Below are 20,856 nucleotides of genomic sequence, written 5' to 3'. Positions count from 1 at the left end.
AACTTGTATTGTGGCTAACTTTGTAAGTTGTATAATTTGATTGGTATATATGTAATGAATTGTATCATATCCAAGTGTGTAAGTGTGAATGTGAATGCAATGTAATTTTAATATAATAAGAGAAAAGCAGAAAGAGAGAATTACAAAGGCTACAATAGTATAAGGAGTAGTGAAGACATATCTATCACAACAAGGTGATTTGTACACTTAAAGGAATCTCATTCAGCAAACCAAGTTGTAGATCAGAGATCATCTACTGCTTCATGCTAATAGGTGGATTAGTCAAATCCTTTAACAAGGTAGACCTAACTGTCTTTTGTAAATCTCTTTATCAAGTGCATACTTAATTCTATGTTTATAAATCCTTTCACAAGGTGGACCTAGTGGTCCTTATTGCTCCTAATAGGGCAGATCATTAGAAGTGATCAATGTAAGCCTTAACAAGCCAACTTTATATTGCAGTACTAAAGCTTGTGGGTATCATCCCCACCCTAGTTTTACTTTCTATTTGGAAGGTTTCTGGGTCACCAAATCTTTGTGTCAAAGTGTTATGAATGTTTTCATGTTGTTAGTTTCTTATGCATGCAATTAAATTAGATTATATGTGAAGAATTAAATTCTAATTGGACTATTGGATTAAGAGTTAAAATTGTAGAAGTTATTGATTCACCCCTCCCCTCTTAGTAACTTAGCCTAGTTAAGAATATTTCCAAAAATTGGTATCAGAGCATTGTGATTCTTAGAAGAAAGTTTAATAGCTTGAGCAAAGATCAAAGCCATGGAGATATTCAAACTTGAGAAAGCTATTGACAATGAAAAGCTAGATTTGGAAATGGCTATTGCTCAATTCAAGAAACCAAAGGAGCAACTCTCTCAATCCTTGAAAAGAAGAAAATAACTTGCAATTCAAATGAATGAACATCTCTATATTGAAGAAAAGCTTGAATATCTTCATTCAAGTAATCAAGATGAAGCCAATGAAGGAATCAAAAAAATCCTAGAAAAGAATGGTTCTCTATAAGAAGAAGTAAGAAAACTAAGAAGAGAACAAAAAATTCAGTTGGTAAGGCTATGTGAAGTCATGGAGAAGAAGAACAAGATAAGAGAAAAGATAGAAGGAAGGAACAATGAAATCCAAAACCAATCCCTTTAGCAAGTAGACCTTATTGATCAGCTCTCCAATGTAGATGAAGAAATTATGAGCCTAAGATCTGAAAATGAAAGATTACTAAATTATCTAAAGTCTAAAAGACAAATCAATGAAAGAATCATGAAATCCCAAGAAAACATGAATCAATTGAATGAACAAAATATCTATATACAAAAAAGAAAAGTAGGAATTGGATATATAGAAGAAGGAGAACCATCCAGGCAAGGAGCTCAAAAGAATCAAAGACCTACTTGCAATCATTGTGGTAAGATAGGTCATACATCAAACAAATTTTGGAGCAATGGAAAAGAAAAATTCAATGGAAAGTGCTACAATTGCAATCAGCATGTTCATAAGGCTAATGAATGCAAAGAGAAACCAAGATTTGAAGGCAAATGTCACAAATGCAAGAAACATGGACACAAGTCATCATAATGCAAAACCAAGACATTAAATCGAGTAGAGAAAATTGTGAGAGCAATATTTGGTTGGGACTACAACACCTAGTGTAGATGTCATTATTATGGAGAATTGGTACACATTGGAATGAATTGTGTGAAGCATCATTTGAGAAAAAGAGATACCACTAAAAGATGTTTCATTTGTACAGAACTTGGTCATCTTACCAAGAATTGCATGAATACAGGTAGAATTGAAGATGAGAAGAAGGGAAAAGCTGATAACATATAAAAATAGATGAGACAACAATGGGTTCCAAATTCTACAAAGAATACAAGTCCAAGCAATGGTGATCAAGTCACTCAAGAATTGGGTGACTCTACCATTTCTACTTAAGTTCTCAAGGAAGAATTGGGACTATGCTAGCAAAGAAGGCATCTAAAATAGTTCTATATTGAAAGAAGAAAAGATCCATATCTGTACTCAAGATATAAAGGGATCACCAAGTAAAAGGGTACTAGTGTCTACCAAGTTACCTACTCTACTGAGTAAGGCTGAGTCACAAACTCTACCGAGCGAGGTTAGGAATAATGAAGATGCATATGGTTACTGAGTCATGAAGACTTTGCTGAGTGTTCAATGCAAAGAAGTGGATGATAGTCTATCAACATGATGTCAATCAATCTACCTTTAGTACTAAGCATTTGTGGTAAAATTTGATAAAAGGAATGGAATCGAAGTCATTCTTACTGTGAAATTTTTGAGAGCTATTGCAAAGTGTGAACTTCAGAGCATCCAAGTGATTTGAGAAAATTATTAGCGAAAGATTTTGAATTCTCTCAAACCCTACCGAGTGAAGATGATATCTAGCAACAACAAAGAAAAGTGAGGATCATATATGTTGGTTTGTGGAGTGGAATGGAAGGCACCAAAATTCAACCTCACCCCTCCAATCATAGAAACCCTAGATCCGAGTGGAGCATAGTCTCAAATCCCTCCAAAGGTTCTATTGATCAATGATATTTGCACTCACTTTAAATGTGTTATTGAAGAGATTGGAACTTTGGAAATGGATGATGCCCTAGGTAAACTATTTGTAAATGGAGTTTTGAAACTCGAGCACCAACACCTAGAAACTAAAGGGTTAACTCACATCCCTCGCCCCATGAATTTCAAGTAAAATGGATTAACTTTATCCTTAGTTGGGTGCATAATGGAAAATTGTAGTTGGAACAACCAATATTGATCACAAAGAAGATGATTCATCAAATCACTAGTCTCCCAATGCTAGCCAAAGCTAAGACAATGAAAACCCTAGGTCAGAGGAAACTTGAAAAGAAAACCCTAGCACAATGGGATAGTAGAGGAATGAAGATTAGTAGTGTCACAGACATGGAGTTGAAATTCAAAATCCATATTATTGCACACAAGATTTATAGGTTGAGCAGGCTAAACAACATGTCGTGCGAAGTAGTTGACCTTGCATACAAGTTAGTAAAGAACAATCTATCTTTTGACCTTGCTGAGCTACTATTGAAACAATTCAACAAGAATAAGGAAAGCATCAGGACATCAAATAATAATCCATGTAAGTTTGGTTCCTTATTAACATGCTTATTCTTTTATGTTAACAAATTCTTCCCTTCAAAAGGCACTATTGTTTGGAGAAAAGATGTTCCTGTATATATCAGATTAATGAGTATATTGCTGAGATGGGTGAAAACTACAATAGTATTATGGATAACAATTTTGATGCATTCAAATGAAAAATGAATAATATATATTCAATCCCCAAGAAACTTGTTGAAGATTATAAGGATGATGTGTGTTTCATGGTGGATTGTGACAAAGTATACATCCAGGTAGTTAAGCCTAGAATAGCATGGGTAAAACCTCTTGGCTATGAGGTTAATATTGATGAAACTAGAGATATGATTGAGACACTTGTTAATGAGCCAATTGATCCTAAGGTTGCATATTTTAGTACATATGATGAAGCAAAATCAAGGATAGAACTTGAAATAAAGTTCCCTTGAGTAGTTAACAAAGGAAAGAAAAAAATTGCTAAACTGAAAACAAGTTCTACCCTTTTATTGATTGAAGGAAAAGGTGATAATGAGTAAGAAGAGGATGAGGAAGTAGAGGACAAGGAAGAATTTGAGGAAGAAGAACTAGTAAGGAAAAAGGGCAAGGTAATTATTATCAAGCCAGCCAAGCCATCCACTATAGTATTTACAAGGAGACCCATGAAGAAAGCTGACAAGGAAGGAGGATACATTATATTTAGAAAACCTCCACCCACCATCCAAGATAGATTGAAAGATCTAGAGGCTAGAGATGGTATAACAAGCTTTAAGTCATTAAAGTATGAAATCAAAATAGCTAAAGAGCAAAAGTAGATTGACAATTTGGTAATGGACAAGATTGGTAAATGGAAATACTCACTAGACCAACTTGCTTTTTAGATTCCTAATGATTTGTTGGAGAAAATTAAGCCAAGATGGGAATTTTCCATGAAAACTATCAAAGGCATATGTGGGAAAACTCTGACGCAGCTTATACTAAGCATATTAGATGTAGAGGTAAAAGAGTCACTAAAGAAAAATGAAGAAAATTTGACTTTGAAATTCAACACTTGCCTGATTCTAATGAAATATATTGAATATGTTATAAGGAATGCAACTAAAACTTGGAAAAATATATATTTGTTACCTAAACCAATTGATTTTCATGTTGATGTAAAAGATGATTTGGATAAAGAGGAAAAAGATGAAGAAGAAAATATTGAGGAAGCAACTCATTTTGATAACGTAGGTGATGAAGAAGAACAAGAGCAAGAGGCTACTAAGGAAGAAAAACAAGATAATGAGGAAATTGATCCAGTTAAGATAGCTACAATAGTCATTGCCTCACTTCCTCACTCTCCAAGCAAACCAGTGACAACATCAAGCATGGAGAAAGCCAAAGCAAGATTGATTGTGACCACCAGTGACAACTCAAACATTCAATCACTCTTTGCTCCTATTTAGCTCAAAACATCATTGACTAAAGTGGCCTCCACTTCCTCTACCAAGCTACAGAATCTTCCCTCTTCTATCGAGTTAGCCACATCAGTTTTGAGAACATTAGTTATGAATACATAAATTTTGGATTCTTTAGGTATTTTTGTTAATATTCCTTCAATAAGTACAGTATCAATTTTTATAGATAGTCCTAGTATGTCTACAATTATTTCTACTCTAGGCACACAAGAAATAAGTGCAAGGATAGTTGAGACCAAGGCTCAAACAAGCACAAAATTTTTGGGTAAAGGAAAAGATATGGAGGAAGAAATAGACCTACATGAGGAAATTGTAATCCCTATTGTAATCCTTAATTGGGACATTTCCAATCTCACTCCATATCAAATGTATTCATTTGGTGAACTCCTCCAGAAGAAAGCCAAAAAACAAAGATTAGGAGAGGAAAGAGATAAGGAATTTAAAATTATTGAGGATGCAAAGAACATTTTGGTAGAAGCCATAGGCATTGAGGTTGATTCTTTACAACCAATTTTATATCAGCTAGCAAAGGTAGTTCAAAGGTTCAATGAAGATACTAATGGGTAGGATAAGATAGTGTAGAAGGCAAAAAAGAAGTTTGAGAATAAAGTGTTGGAGCACATTGCTCAACAAATAGCTATTAATTACAAGTAAAAATTTCTAGAATTTTGGGTTCTTTGGAAACATCTTGTACAAATGTATCATCACTTTTTGGTAAGTTATGTGATGTTTCTAATTTTACCAAGGAAATAAAGGAAAAATTGTCCAAGATAGATGAAGATCTTGAGGCAAGCTCTCAACAATTGCAGCTTGACCCTAGTTCAAGCTCTGCACATTTCAAGAGCATAAATTTTTTAACAGATATGGAAGCATAATTGCTTAGAGAAGAAGCAAGGATCAGATCTACATTGGTAGATATACATCATATGGTTCTTCCCAACATGGGTGCACTATAGAAACACATTGTACATTCTAAAATTCTCATCTATGACAACAATTTCTCCATAGCAGACCATATGATAGAGCTATCTGCAAAAGTGCAAATTGCACTACACAAAAGCAAAAACTTGCAAGAGGACTAGGACAGGACCTTGGCTATCATACTCAAGGTACATTCAATTTTTTTTTATCTCATTTTGGAATTAACATGTAAATAAATAGAATAAATCTTTAGCATTAATGCCAAAAAGGGGAAAAAGATATATGTAAAGGGGGAGTATATATTGTGAATAAGGAGATATGAGAAAAATGTATAAAAGGAGATAGATGGACAAAGATGTAAAAGTTATGGGGGAGAAGATGTAACAAGTTGTAAAAGGAATGGGGAAGAAAGACATGTACAGTAAGTATATGTTGTATACAAAAAGAAGATGTATAGTATACTTACAAAATCAGTTTTGAAAAATCTATAAAAAAAATGGTATACTCTACTGAGCTAATAATCATTAGGTGATGGATAAAGGTATGTAGGAAACTTTTTGAATTTAGTTTTGGCTGATAAGTGCTTTTGTCACTAATGCCAAAGGGGGAGATTGTTGACATATCAGTGAAGTTTGTTATTAGTGACATACACTTATTGAGATTGTAAATAGTTGTTGAACTTATTGTATAGTTAACAATGTTTACCAAGCATTTCAGTTGTCACCAAGTTCTACAGTTGCTACTGAGTCCTTTGGAAAAATTCCAGTGTTCACTGAGTAGTTCCAGTTATGGTGAAGGTTAGTACTGTACACTATGCATCTCAGTGTATGCCAAGTTTACCAGTGCAAACTGAGTTTTTTAGTGTTTACTAAGTTCACAGTTTATGTGATGTGACTCTAGTGTTAGCCGAGCTACTCAATGTTAACCAAATGAATTAGTTTATACTAAGCTCAAGGAAATAGTATTTACTGAGTCATACAATGTAAATCAAGAGACTCAATTTATATGACAAGTTTCAAAGTATCTATAGAGTCACCAGTGTAGATTAAGTTTAAGACTACTTGGAAGTGATCAGTATGGACTGAGCTTCTATGCCTATCGAGTGCATGACAATGCCAAGCATTGATAGTGGATGCCTAGTATCAAAAAGAACTGACAGTGTAATATTTGTGTAAACTTGTATTATGGCCAACTTTGTAATTTTTATAATTTGATTAATATATATGTGATGAATTGTATCATATCCAAGCATGTAAGTATGAATGTGAATGCAATGTAATCAAATATAATCAAAGAAAAGAAAAAAGAGTGAATTACAAAGGTTACACTAGTATAAGGAGCAGCAAAGACATAACTATCATAGCAAGGTGATTTGTACACTTAAAGGAATCTCATTCAGAAAATCATGTTGTAGATTATAGATCATCTAGTGCTTCATCCTAATAGGTGGATTAATCAAATCCTTTAACAAGGTAGACCTAAAAATCTTTTGTAAATCTCTTTACCAAGTGCATACTTCATTGTATGTTTATAAATCCTTTCACAAGGTGGACCTAGTAGTCCTTATTGCTCCTAATAGGGCATATTATTAGAAGTGATCAATGTAAGCCTTAATAGGCCAACTTTATACTATAGTACTAAAGCTTGTGCATATAATCCCCACCCCAGTTTTACTTTCTATTTGGAAGGTTTCTAGGTCACCAAATCATTGTGTCAAAGTGTTATGAATGCTTTCATGTTTTTAGTTTCTTATGCATGCAATTAGATCAGATTATATGTGAAGAATTAAATGCTAATTGGATTATTAGATTAAGAGTTAAAATTGTAGAAGTTTTAGAAGTTACTGATTCATGCCTCCCCTCTTAGTAATTTAGCCTAGTTAAGAATATTTCCAAGACATACAAGCTAGATATAAACATGCAATACAAAGGAAAAAGAAGAGGTAAAGTAATCTAACTCCAAAAAGAAAAGAGGGTAAGCAGTTGGGTTCACCAAAATGTTTAGTGGTAAAATGGAAGCACTTTAATAAGATGTAGGATTCCACTTTATGAGGGTCAATAAGCCATTTGAATACGTATGTGAAAGGGAAAGGGGGAATTTCTAAATATGACTATACCTCTAACCCAAATTTGATTGGCTAGGACCCAAAAGAGGAAGGGAGCTAATATTAAATTCATATTATAGGAAGAGAACAATACAAGGAAACATACTCTTTAGCCTTTGAATAGGATAATGTGAATGTGAAATTGAACTAATTGCTTAGGTATTATAAATCTTAGTGTTATGTAAATGTAATCTACCCAATTAAGATTTAGATCTAGGGTAAAGATATAAAAGGGAATAAAATATGAAAGACTCACCTTAAAATGGATAGAAGAAGATGTATTTAGGCTCCAAAACCCTAAGATATAAATATTTTATTTACTTCTAATTACAAATCTCAAAATATAATGATGAAAGGAAAAAAACCCAAAAATCTCTCTAAAACCAAAGACTCAATGACTAGGTCGACTTGGGAATATTTCCTTCCACCAGGTTGACATAGTCCACAACTTTTAAACTAACAACTCCAGAAGGCTTGCCAACTATAGGTTGGGGGGTTTAAATGGGGAAGGGCTTGTTGTGGTGGAGCCCTAGGTTGATGAACTAACTATAAATGAGAAATTTAAATGTAAATGACTATAAAGAGAGAGATAAATGTTTGGATTCACCTTGCCCATGTGTATGTAATGTATTGTAGATCTTGAATTAGGGATTTAGGGTATCTCCACACTTTGCAACATATCTACCATAATTCCATCATGGTGCCATGGATTTGAATATGCATCAATGAAGAAGAATATAGATGCTTCAATCAGATCTCCTCCCTTGATGGCCAACAATATGCTAGATCTTGAAGAGGAAATGCCTACAAATGATTCTTCAATGCTAGATAGCTATCTCCTTGCTTGAATGCTTGAAACATGGTAGAATGCTTGAACTCCTTGAATGAAAAAGGAAGAAATATTCACTAGAGAGAATGAGATTGAATTACTTGAGAAAAGATTGAATTACTTGAGAAATGATTGAGATGAGATATGAAAATGAATCCCTCAAGCCTCCTTCTACACTAGTTTTCAGGTGAGAAAACAACTTAGGCCGACAGGGGAGTAGAATTGAATAAATAGAAAACTCATGGAATTTTGGGCCCCAAACCTCAAGATCACTAGGGACTAGGTTGACCTAGGAGGACTTGAGTTGACCTAGTCTAGATCACGTCAACCTGGTCCTAGAGGATAGGTTAGACAAGCCATAGAAAGTACCAAGAGAGGGTGGGAAGGTAAAAGACTAATATGGTCAAAAGGGTAGAAAAATAAAACCTAAAAGACCATGATGAAAGGAGAGAGACATAAAAGAAGAGTGAAGTAGAAGTGGAGAGGAAGAAAAGAGACATTAAACACAATTTCATCCGTGGTCTGTGAGAGGAATTATGGAAAAGGGTGCTAAAAGGTCTTAAAATGCAAGTGTATCCATTTTAAGATGGTACAAATAGAAAAAATGTTAGGAAAATAATAATCCATATCAATTAATTCTTCATCACTACTAACATGTTCATCATCAAGAGCATCTTCTATATCAAGATTAATAGAATCTAAAATACAAACATAATTATCACATTTATCCATTTGCATACTATTATCTTGAGTAGATTCTTCCAAACACTCACACATAATTTGATCAAAAGAAGGTAAAGGTTGAGATGAAGATGGAGGTTAAGAATTAAGAGAATGATCCTTAGCCTTATCTTTAGCTTGATGGTTCTCGCAATGTTGATGAACATGTTGGTTATGAATGGTTTTATGGGATAAAGTAGAAGGATTAAGATCAATCAACATAGGTTCCAAAAATAATGAATAACTACAAGGTCATGAATTGTAGCTAAAGGAATAGAAAAAGAAGGTAAAATAGGTTCAAAAGTGATCATTGAAGAGACATATGGAGTAGGCAATATAGGTGTAGTAGAATGACCCTTAGGAAGGTTAAGCTCAAGAATCTTGTCTACCTTATAATGTTGATAGGTTCAATAAAGATGATCAGGATGAGTAGTGGTTTTCCAATAAGCCATGGGATACCAAGCTTAACTTGAAATTGATCAAAAGTAGTAATAAAAATAAAGGTAGTCTAAACACCCTTTTATGTAAGAGTGACAGAGAGAGTGATAGAACCTTGAGAGTAATAAAGAAAAACATTGCAAGTTTGAATCCATAGAAGAGTTGTATCATAGATATCTTTATGCAGTTATTTATTATGAAGATGTTCTTTATTGGATCATATTCATAGTAGAAGGATCATTAAAAAAAATACAAGAATGAATATTAGAAACTCTAGTAGTAATATAAAGAGGACTATTAGGTTTCCTAAATATATAAAACTAAATAAAGGTGATAAGAGGTGCTTGTTTAGTTTTAGGTGGAGACAAAATTAGAGGGTTAGGTTGAAACTCAACATGATTACCCACATTATTATCTTTTTTTAATCTTATCATCATATCTAATATCAGATGAAGAAGATTTACTAATAAAAAATTTGAATGTGAAGGCAAAGGATTAGAATAAATTTGTGAATTCTGATTAGGAGGTGGAATGTATTTATTCTTACTAATAATTTGAGCATCAATAAATATAGTATTGGGTTCAATAAGGTCTCAAATAGAAATCTTCAAACCATAAAATCTTTGACTATCATGATCAAGGTGGCAATGCTATCATGCCAGGAAATCATTTGAATCAAATAAATTAGGCATTGGTTTGTTGGTGTCAATAGGCTAGATAGGAGGAAGTTTAATAATTCCAACATGAATAAATTTAGTCATAACCTCAAGTAAAGGATTAGATCATTGATTTTACTTATGATTAGTATGATATAAAGATGAAAAAGTAGTCTTACATCTAGTTGTAGCAGCCACTTGATTAGCAACTATGTTGGTTGACTTGATGTTGATGAAGGTGTTAGGTTTGGAATTTTTTTGGATGTTTGGTAGTATCAATCTTATCACTAGTAATAAGAACCATCAAAGATAATTTATCGAGTTGAATAACTTATAACTGGTAATGGTGAAGCACTACAAAAAGATGAGAAAAGGATGTATACTCAGTAAGGACTATCTTATCTCTAATGTATTTCTATAAATTAGAAATAAAGATACATTTAATATCATAATCAGACATAGGATAAGATATTTGAACATATAAGTGTTTAAATCTACCAATAAAATTGGTAACTTTCTATTTAATAGTTGGTTTAGAATGCATCAAATTAGTTAAAGAAACTAGTGGAAAAATGTTATTCTAAAATTGTTAAATAAAAGCATTAGCAAGAGTTTAAAAAGAATAAATAGAATATAGAGGTAGAGAGAAATAAAATTGCAAGGATCTATCCCTTAAAGTATGTTGAAACAAGTTTTCCATAAGCCTATAGTCATGAGAAAAATTATAAAATATAGTATGGAATGTCTTAACATAAATCAAAGGATCTCCCTTGCCATTATACATCTCAAGATGAGGTACCTTAACATGTTGTGGTAAAATAACGTAAAGGATATCTAAGGAAAGGAGATTAGCAATGTCACATGTAGGAATGTTATACTTATATTGAGTGAATTTATATACTTGTTGTTGCAACACAATGGTTTTTTCAACCAAGTTACTAATGGTAGGATTGGAAGATGCGATGGTAGGCATGGATAAATTAGATGTATTAGGAAAATTGTAAGGAGTGGAAGGAAGATGCAAAGATTTTGGTGGAGGATTAGAATGAATGTGTAAAGGATAATAATATGTGAAAGGAACCACATTATATGAAGGTAAAAAAGAAGGTATGGAAGTAGGAGGAAAGCTCATGAGAAGTGAAAGGTTAGAAATACCAATACTTAAAGGAGTGGACACTTGTGTAGAAGTCATCATAAGAGGTGGAGAATATGTGGGAATTCTAGAAAGAGTAGTGGAAATAAAAATATAAGGTTCAATGGTTTTTTGAAGGAGGATATCCTAACTCTTAAGAATTTTTTTTCAAATACTTAGCATGAGTATTAATAAGGTGAGATATACCATGCAAGATATAAATGTTATTATCAACATGATTAACAAGCTTCTTAATAACAAAACTATTGGGATTTTGATGTTATTGCACAAGAAAAGTTTCTAATTTATCAAATTCATGAGAGAATTTATCAACTCACAAAAAAGGAATTCTTAAGGTTGCATATTCATCATGGGATGAGTGAAAAGAGTTATGCTCCGTTATTGTTTTAAGATCTTGAGAAAAGATGTTAGTGTCATAATGAGTCCTAGGGAGAAAAGATGAATCATGATCAAAGGATCCCATGAGTCTACAACTTTATCTAATGAGAATGCTATAGATTGGAATTAGTATGGTTAAGCTCATAAAAGGGAAGATCACAAGAGGGTGCTCTAGTGAGATCTCCACACAAGTGTAACAAAGAGCATAAAAGGAGAGATCTAACCACACAAAGTATATAGCTAAATTTAACTCTAAGAACAAAGAGAATGCAAGGGTTCACTAAAAAGGAAAGTAAATAGCGACAAAAAAATCTAACTCTAAAAAGAAAGGGGGAAAATTCAGACTCACCAAAATGTTTAATGGAAAAATGGAAGCACTTTTAAAAGATGTAGACCTCCACTTTTCACCACTAAAGCATTAAAAACATATGATGTAAAGGGAAAAAGAGATAATCCCAACTATGATTCCTCCATATAATCCAAATTATATTTGTTGGAAATACAATAGGGAAAGTAAACTCTGAGAGGGCGGGGGGAGGTGAATCAATCCTTCAAGCTTTTAAGCATAAAATCATTCACCATACATTTATCTCACAATTTTCATGTAAATTGAAATATCTAGCTAAACATATTCATTCATAGCATGAAAGTAAATTACATTCAACACATATATGACACAAGATATTTAGTTACCCAAAAACCCTCCAATGAGAAGGTAAAATTGGGGTGGGGATGACACCCACAAAAATTGAAAACTGTAGTTGTAAAGTGTATCCAATGAAGGTTGCAATGTTTTATCATAAACTATGACCTACCCTATGAAAGGTATGCCCTGTTAAAGGTTTACAAGATTGTTAGGTCTTGCCCTATTAAGGATTTCAACACCCTATGAGAAGTGTGCTTGATAAAAGGACTTATCCTTATAATGAAGTTGTTGGGACTCAAAATTGAAGCCCAAATTTTGAGTACCATTGAAGAAATTAAGCCCTATAAGTGCTTTAAATGCACATGTACTGGACTGCCTATTTGAACTCTAAGAGGTGTTCAATGTTTCTAATACCTTCCATTCAGTATGCCTATGTGCTTCATGAAGATAAATTTCCATTCTGAGTCATTTTGTGAAGTCCTGTTTTGAGCACTTGTCAAATTTGCATTTTCACCTAAGTGTCAAACAACGACAAGAGGCCTTGTTTGCAATTGTATATCTTGCACCCAGTAATGTTTCATGACTCACTACTTTGGGAGTGTTTAGTTTCCATACTAGAGAGCTTATATTTCAGATTTTGAGTCATTTTGAGTCTGTTTGACTAGGTTTTGAATCCCTCAAAATTGGTCATTTAATGTTGTAATGCTGATGCAATTAGTTTTGAATTTTGGGAAGCCCTTTTTGACTTGCCATAACTTTGACCTAGTTGACAAAAATGATAAAATTACTTTTGTGATGCATTTTAGTGGTTAGATACTTACTACATTTCAATTTTAAGCTCATGATGAATCCATTTGATCAGTTTTCAAATGCGATTCCAAATGTAATTTCTAACTTTTTACTAGTGTCAAGAAGTTCGGATTGATCAGTACCCCTGTTCATGATTTCATATCTTGAGATCTATGATAGGTGAGATTGAATGGATTGTACCACTATTTTTTACTCTAAAAATACTTTAAGTGTGCCAATTTTCAAGTCTTGACGAATCCATCTGCACACTTTCTCAGGTCCATTCCATTTGCAAAAACTACTTTTTGTCAAGTGTTTCTAGTCTGCAAATTTGAGTAGCCCAATTTGACTAGTTGCCAAATATGCCCAATTATTTTTCATGAGCCCAAATTGTAGATTTATACTTTTCTTGTGACAATGAACCAACACCCCAATTTTCATGCCCCCAAGTGTCAGTTTGCCTAGTTTTTGAAACCAAATCCGAACGCAGGTTATGTTTTCTAACATGTTTTCTTGCAAGTACTTCTGAGGGGGCAACTTCAATAGTCAATATCTTTTGACTGAGAATTTTTCATGAGACGAGATTCGATGGGGTGCAAGAGTGTGGAGTAGAGAATTTTTTTTTTTTCAGAGTCCAGTCAAGTGTTTTGGTCAATTTTTAAAGCCAGTCAAAGGACCTCCTAATGAAAAATTGATAGTTTGTAGAAAGATGTAAAATGAGCTTCAAATTCACTTTCAGTGGTTGAATTTGTTTCAAATCAGTGCCAGAGGGTGAATGAGTCATTTTTGTAGTTCAGTCATTTGGAAACAATTTTTTTTTAGCTGGACCCACTTTGGGGCCCAGCTAATCCTGCCAGATTAATAAGGATTTCATGAACATCTATCTTGGGGTTTTTCATTCTATAGATTCATGGAAGCTTTGAATGATGATTGCAAAGTGGTGCAGCTGTAAATGGAAGTAATGGGAAGAGGATTCACTCATCATAATAATGTGTAGTCTTTGAAACTAGCTATGTATGATTCATGGAGGTGTCTCAGGATATTGAAATATTGATGAGTTTGTTCAAAGTTTCAATAAATCTCATTCTCAATAGAAGTAGAATGTTCATATCAAGGTTTTTGAATGAAATTTTTAAAAGTATGATAGTCTTTAGTGCTAGTGAATCAGTGTTGATTTCATGCATACTAGGATCACTAAAATGACAATATGGGTGATGTAAAGAACAATTGGATAATCATTGCAGATAAAAAGAATCATTCTCAACTATATATGATAGTCAAGACATGAATGAAAAGACTAGTGCAAGTTGAGAAACAATGTTGATAATGGGATAGTGCTACAAGAAAGTGGCAATGTGGTTGAAAATGTCTGTTAGATGCTTGAAAAGATTTAAAGATTACATGAACTCCATGAGAGGAGGAGGAGGATCATCATCCCTCTTGCTATCAAGAGTGTTGGTAGAGAGTGGAAGACTCAGTGCTGCAAGCGTGGATTGTTGCTTGCACCTAATCTCTTGACTATGTCATTGCAAGGTCAATCTCGGCCTTTGCTGCTTCAACCATAGTCATAGTTCAAATTGCTATTACAATCCTAACAGGGGTCTAGAATAGTCCCAAACTACTAATATGTACTCTACTTGATAAGCTAAGGTTTAATATAACCATGATGCAATGTGTATTCATCTTGATAGGATGGTTCATGATCTTGTGGAGGTGGACTACAAGAGTGGCTTATTACATAAATGAGAGCAAATGTTGTAAGATTGAGGATTTCTAGATAAGATACTCAAGAGAGACATAGGAGGTAGAGCATATATTCCAACATTTTATTACTTACCCAAATGATATAATTTGCCTAATCATCCTTGCAATCATTTTACCTAATCATTCCTGTAAGATGCTTTTATATATGCAAGATGATGGAGAGGTTGCATTTCAAGCTTTAGCATATGAACACCATATACGATGTAAGAAGACCCTGCACATCAAAACAAGCTGTAGTAATACAAGGAAAGCCCATAAAATTTAAGAAATAAAATTTCCAGTTAAAAAGGAAGGAGAAGGCAACGTCCATCAAGAAACAACATTGAAGGAGAGCATTCCATCACAAGGCAAGCTAGAAGTTAAGAAAGCCACATGTAAACAAAGTCAAAGGAGCCCATGCATGAAAGGAATAGGGCAAGAAACTCTATCAATGCCACAGTCCATGATGTAGGGAGGACAAAGAATGAATTGAAGCTGCAATATATGAAAGAGGAATACATCAACAGAAAAGACCATGGTGAAATCGTTCAAAGGGTAGCTAGTTTAGGCATAGATCTTTGAGGGAAAGGAGCCTCCTCAGTTCTTTGCAATCTTACAAAGCTTCATTTTTTACAAGGATAGAATTAGCAATGGGTACAGGGCATACATTAAAGTGAAAGGGGCACCAAATAAAAGGAGAAGAAAGACCATGGCCCACCTCCATATTGAGGCTAATGCTCATTTGATAAAAGAACCAAGGAACAAGCTGGGGGAAAGTCTTTTGGAGAGAGCATTCTCCCAAGTGAAGAGCAACAAATAAAATAAAATAATTTCTTGGATAAAACCTCAGGGGTGGAAGAAAAAAATGGCAGGGCAGTTCGTGCCTTTACTCACCTCATTAGACACCATGGACACATTACATAATTTGAATGAAGATGAGATGTGGCATGAGTAAAGGAAGAAAACAATGAGACTGATTATCCCACATTCCTTATGTGGATGAAGTTTTAGCTATTTAAATACTGCTCCACTCTAATAGCACGATGTCTTAAGACATGAGCCTTTTGAGAAGGCAAGCACGTGTGGGGCTCATGGCTAGCTAGCTAGTAGGTCACCCAAGAAATTTTTTGAACAAACCAACGCATATGATAATGTGGAAAATCTCAACCAAATGCACACGATCATACCACATGGCAGATCGAACGCCCAGTGCATTCCTACAAAATAGAAGTGCTTGAATGTTAAATAATGCAAGAATGCCCCTAGGCACCACATGGCAGTGGGCCTGGGGTGCATGATGATGGGGCAAGATGCACCTAGATGCCAAAAAATGTCCTCATCTTGTGGTGTGCATTTCCCTTCTTGGGGAAGTTTTCAGACTGTTAAATAATGCGGGTAAGTGCCATGTGGTAGTGGGTCCTAGATGATGGTGACATGGCAGTGACATGTAGGTATTGACTAAGTGATGAATGGGTAGTTTGTGAGCCAATAAAGAGTTTCCATGCAACAATAGTGAGTAGGAAAATTAGGAGGTGCTACATGGCACCTGGTGGCAAAGGTCAGCCAATCAGGCACTGCCATGTGAAATAATGGTCAAACAAGGTTTGACCACAAAATTGAAGGGTGAGGGAAGAAAATAAATAATTTTAAAATCTCATTTTAAAAATTATTTTTCTTAAGGGGTATGTACAAAAAAATTTTAATGTAGAAGAGTTATTTTCTAAAGTATAAACTTTAGAAATTTTAAATTTTTGAAAAATTTAAAGTTGCAAACCAGATAGTTTCAGCAGGGGGTATTTTTCAAATAAACTTTCAGGGGGTTTCCCGTAGGTGAATATAGCAATATTATATATCACTAAAATTAGGAGAAGACAAAATTTTTGATTCTGAGGTTAGTTTTTGCATAGGTGTTCATCGGTTCAAGTTATAGGCAAAAATGCAAAATTTGGGGCCTTCTCAGTGGAATTGGTAAAATTTGAAAATATAGTTAGACGCTTGGTAAAACATGGTAAAAATGTAGTTGGACTCAAATTTGGTCACTTTCAGATCAGTTAAACCTCAATTCCTTCAATATCTCATGAGATTTTTCAAATATTTTGGTTGTAGAATGGTTTTCATCATTGAGCAGAGATATTTACAAGTTTGTTACAAAGCAATGACGAACACTAAATTAGTTTTCAGGGGTAGAAAGATGAAAGAGGTTTTTCAACAGTAGAGGATGGGATTTTAAGTGGACACATGTCATTCTAAGAATAGATCTAAGAATTCACTTCTTGTCTATATCTTTCTTTCTTTCATCCATTGTAGGGGTTCCAATCTTGAGTTTTCTCAGATCTGTGATACCATTTTTGGTTGGAAATTTTTAGTCTTTCTATGAGACCACTTTTTTGGATCCAGAACTGTGATTCCACCTTCATTCTTTCAGCAATTTCTCTTGTATGAATAGTAGCAGGAAATATAATACAACTAGTTCTGATATGTTAGGTGTTTTCATGTTTTGATTTCATGCATATGAATGTATTATTTCAAGGAAATAAATACAAAGAATAGCAGATGATTGAGTTTCATTTTAAATCTTGTCTCCTTTCTTAGTGAGCTATAATGTTTTATGATCTTTGAACACATAGTCTAGGTCATAGTTGCAGTCCCTCAAGGCTGTACGTTATTTCATTGTTGCTTAAAATTCAAGGAGTTATGTAAATGCTTCAAGGAAATCAATAGGGTTGCAAGTTTATTGATGAGGATATCAGGTAAGAATGAGATTTAGATTGAACACAGATGTCTACTTACAAGGTGAATAGATAGATCAAATATCTGAAGATAGGAATATGCCTTAGGTATCCATATGCATGTGATTGATTCATGGAATTTCCCAATAGATAAGACACTAATCACCTACAAGATCATTAGTTCTTACTGTTGCATATTAGGGGTTTTGCTAAATTCAACATTATTAATCAAATTCTTTTCCCCCTTTCATGTTGAAGAGCTAAAAAGTCTAACCCTCACTCAGCTTATGAATTTCATAGATTTGTATTTAGCTACTATAGATCTATGTTATTGCATGAGTTATTAGGAGAAATAAGGGTTAAATCTGTTTTGATAGATTCAGGTGTATGTTTTTACACTAGTACCATATTGATTGAATCTGAGGTCCACCTACCTAGGTTTTGTAGAGCTTGAAGTAGAAGAAGGGTCAAGCCTTATAGTTGGCCCAATGTTTGAAATGATATGTTAAAGATGGGAGTTAGTTGCCTCTAGATGTACCATATTCTCATTGGTGTAATTTGAAACCCATAGCATTTTAAAATGCCTACAAAAATAAGCACCCTATTAAAGGATTTATAATAGCCTATTAGGACTACTCTATTAAGAGATTTAATTGATTCACCTATTAGAATGTCTCAACAATGATCTTTCAGTTAGCACTCTACTTCTAGATAATATATCACCTCTTTGCACATATCCTTGATCCTCTTTGATCAAATGTATCACTTTTTTCCTCTAACTTATTTCCTTTTTTCTCCTCTAACTAATTCTTCAATTCATAACTTGATTCACAACTCCTTAGCCACCACGAATGTTATGTCTATGCATGCAAACTTCTCTCTTCACACATGTAATGTTTTAGACTTTGTCCTCCTTAAGTGGACCTAGTTGAGTTAGGGTTAGGTATGAATCAATGATTGTGTTTCATCATTTTCCCCCTTAACTCATCCCTTTAACTGATTGGTTGCATGTACTATATAGGGATCCCCAATGTAGATTCATTCTTATCATCTAGAATCGCAAAACAATCTTTAAGTTAGCTCAAAAGTGGTTTACATTGAAGTTTGTACCATTACAAACTACTATGTCCAAAATTATTTTCCTCATAACTTGAAGTCTCTAATGCTTGGCATCCACTATATCTTCAATGTTGTAACTTGGCCTCTAAATGACTTGGCATCCATTGATCACTCAGCATCAACTGTCTGCTCAACACTTGAGTGACTTGGCACTTACTAGTTACACAACACATACTGTATATCTTGCTTGACATACACTATTTGACAACTTATGGTTGGCATATATTACTTGTTTAGCATGAATTAAGTTTTATCTTGTAAATGACCTAAGTGTATTGTCACTCATATGTCAAAATCAATATGAGATTAACAATCTCCCCCTTTGAAATAAGTGGAAAAAACACTTGGTCATGCATAAATATCCTTAACTTATGAGCATAACTTAGATAATCTCTATTTAGTACTCAACTTATATACTAAATTTCAAAACTTCAAAATTGTATAACTCCCCCTAAGTTGATTGTTCTTTTTTGAATGTAAATACTCCTATAGAGTAAATTTGTATCATGTTGGCTCTATTTCTATATTGACTCCCCCTTACTTTTGTCTCCCCCAAAACTTATTCATTCTCCCCTTTTGTCTTTGTCTTATTCAAAATTCATTCTCACCTTTTTTGACACTTATGTTATGGGTGGTACACAAATAGTGTGTTTATCCAAGAATGATCTATGTACCTCCATTATTAGCTTCACTACTACTTCCCAGTTGTAACATGCCACCTCTAGAGGTTTTATTTGAATAGCTAACTCAAAAGCAAGGTTAACTAAGTCTTCACAAGTAGAAAGATGGAGATCTTTCTTCATCACTATTTTTGCAAAGACTAGTTCCTGGTGTAACACCTCCATGTGAGGGGCAACATGGACTGGATGCTGATTAGTGTAGCCCAAATGTTGGCATCTTGAGCTTGCAATGTTGCTAACCAACCTTGGGTTGACAAAAAATTTCTAAAATAAGACTGATTTTGACCAAGATATTGTTGTAGGATGTTAACTATTTTCTTTGAATCTCCCTCCTGGTGGTCAATGTGTCTCTACACTTCTTGTGTGAATAGGGGTACATCACACAACTTGGTTTAAAGAGAGAAAATGTTCTCCAACACCTTCTTCACACCATCAATTTTGGTTGCTAATTCAACCTGACTTAGTGCAATGACACTAAATATCTTTTCAGTTACCTTGGCTTGAAATTTCTTCTTAGACCATTCTAATAATTTTACATTTGTGTCCAGGTCTTCATCATTTACCTTCTCCACAATGTTTGTCAATTACTCAATGATTAACTTTTCTTCATTACGTGTAGGTAGGCTGAATGCATCAAGTGATATGTCCTTGACATTATGTAGTGCTTTCTCATGCCTATGCTCCCTTTTGAGTAGTTCTTGGTGTTTCTTTCTAGCTAGAGCATCTTGTAATATGCTCATTTTCTCTATGATGATTTATGCAAGGTTAAAATTTTGAAGTTCAATCACCTCATTGAAGTTTATATCACCATAAGATGTAACTTTATCAACCTTAGATGTGCTAGGACTAGGTCATGATGACTATAATGGTGTAGCTTCTATACTTGGCCTTTGAAGTGCTTAACTAGGAATAGGCATAACAATATCTAGTAGGTAACCCATGTCTAAATTTCTATCTAGTCCTCTAGTTTTGTAGTCAAGACTGAATCTTTAGTCCTATCCCTCTCCCTTTCTATGATCTTTGTTTCACCTTGTGCTTGTGTTGTATGTGCAAGACTGGCTTCCTAACCTATTTGGACTTGTGTCTCATCTTTCTCAATTGTTGAAATTGTTTAAACTAAAATATTTTGCACCAATGTGCTGAACATTGTGTCCTTCCTTTGATATACTACAATAGGCATTATAGATTTCACTTCTATTTATTGAGGGGGTATATTGGATAATTCTTGAGTTTTCTCCTCTATAGATGCTAATTTTTCCTTCTCAATCTCATGCACACTCACCAATATAGGATGCCTACATAGTTTTTCCTTGGTGGTGAAATCAATCAATATCTTCTTCATATCCTCCTCTGTTAAAGGA

The sequence above is a fragment of the Cupressus sempervirens genome, chromosome 5 (genome assembly GCF_028749045.1).
Source record: "Cupressus sempervirens isolate cs-2001-9-10 chromosome 5, ASM2874904v1, whole genome shotgun sequence".
NCBI classification, from domain to species: Eukaryota; Viridiplantae; Streptophyta; class Pinopsida; order Cupressales; family Cupressaceae; genus Cupressus; species Cupressus sempervirens.
Note: the sequence above shows the minus strand (reverse complement) of the source record.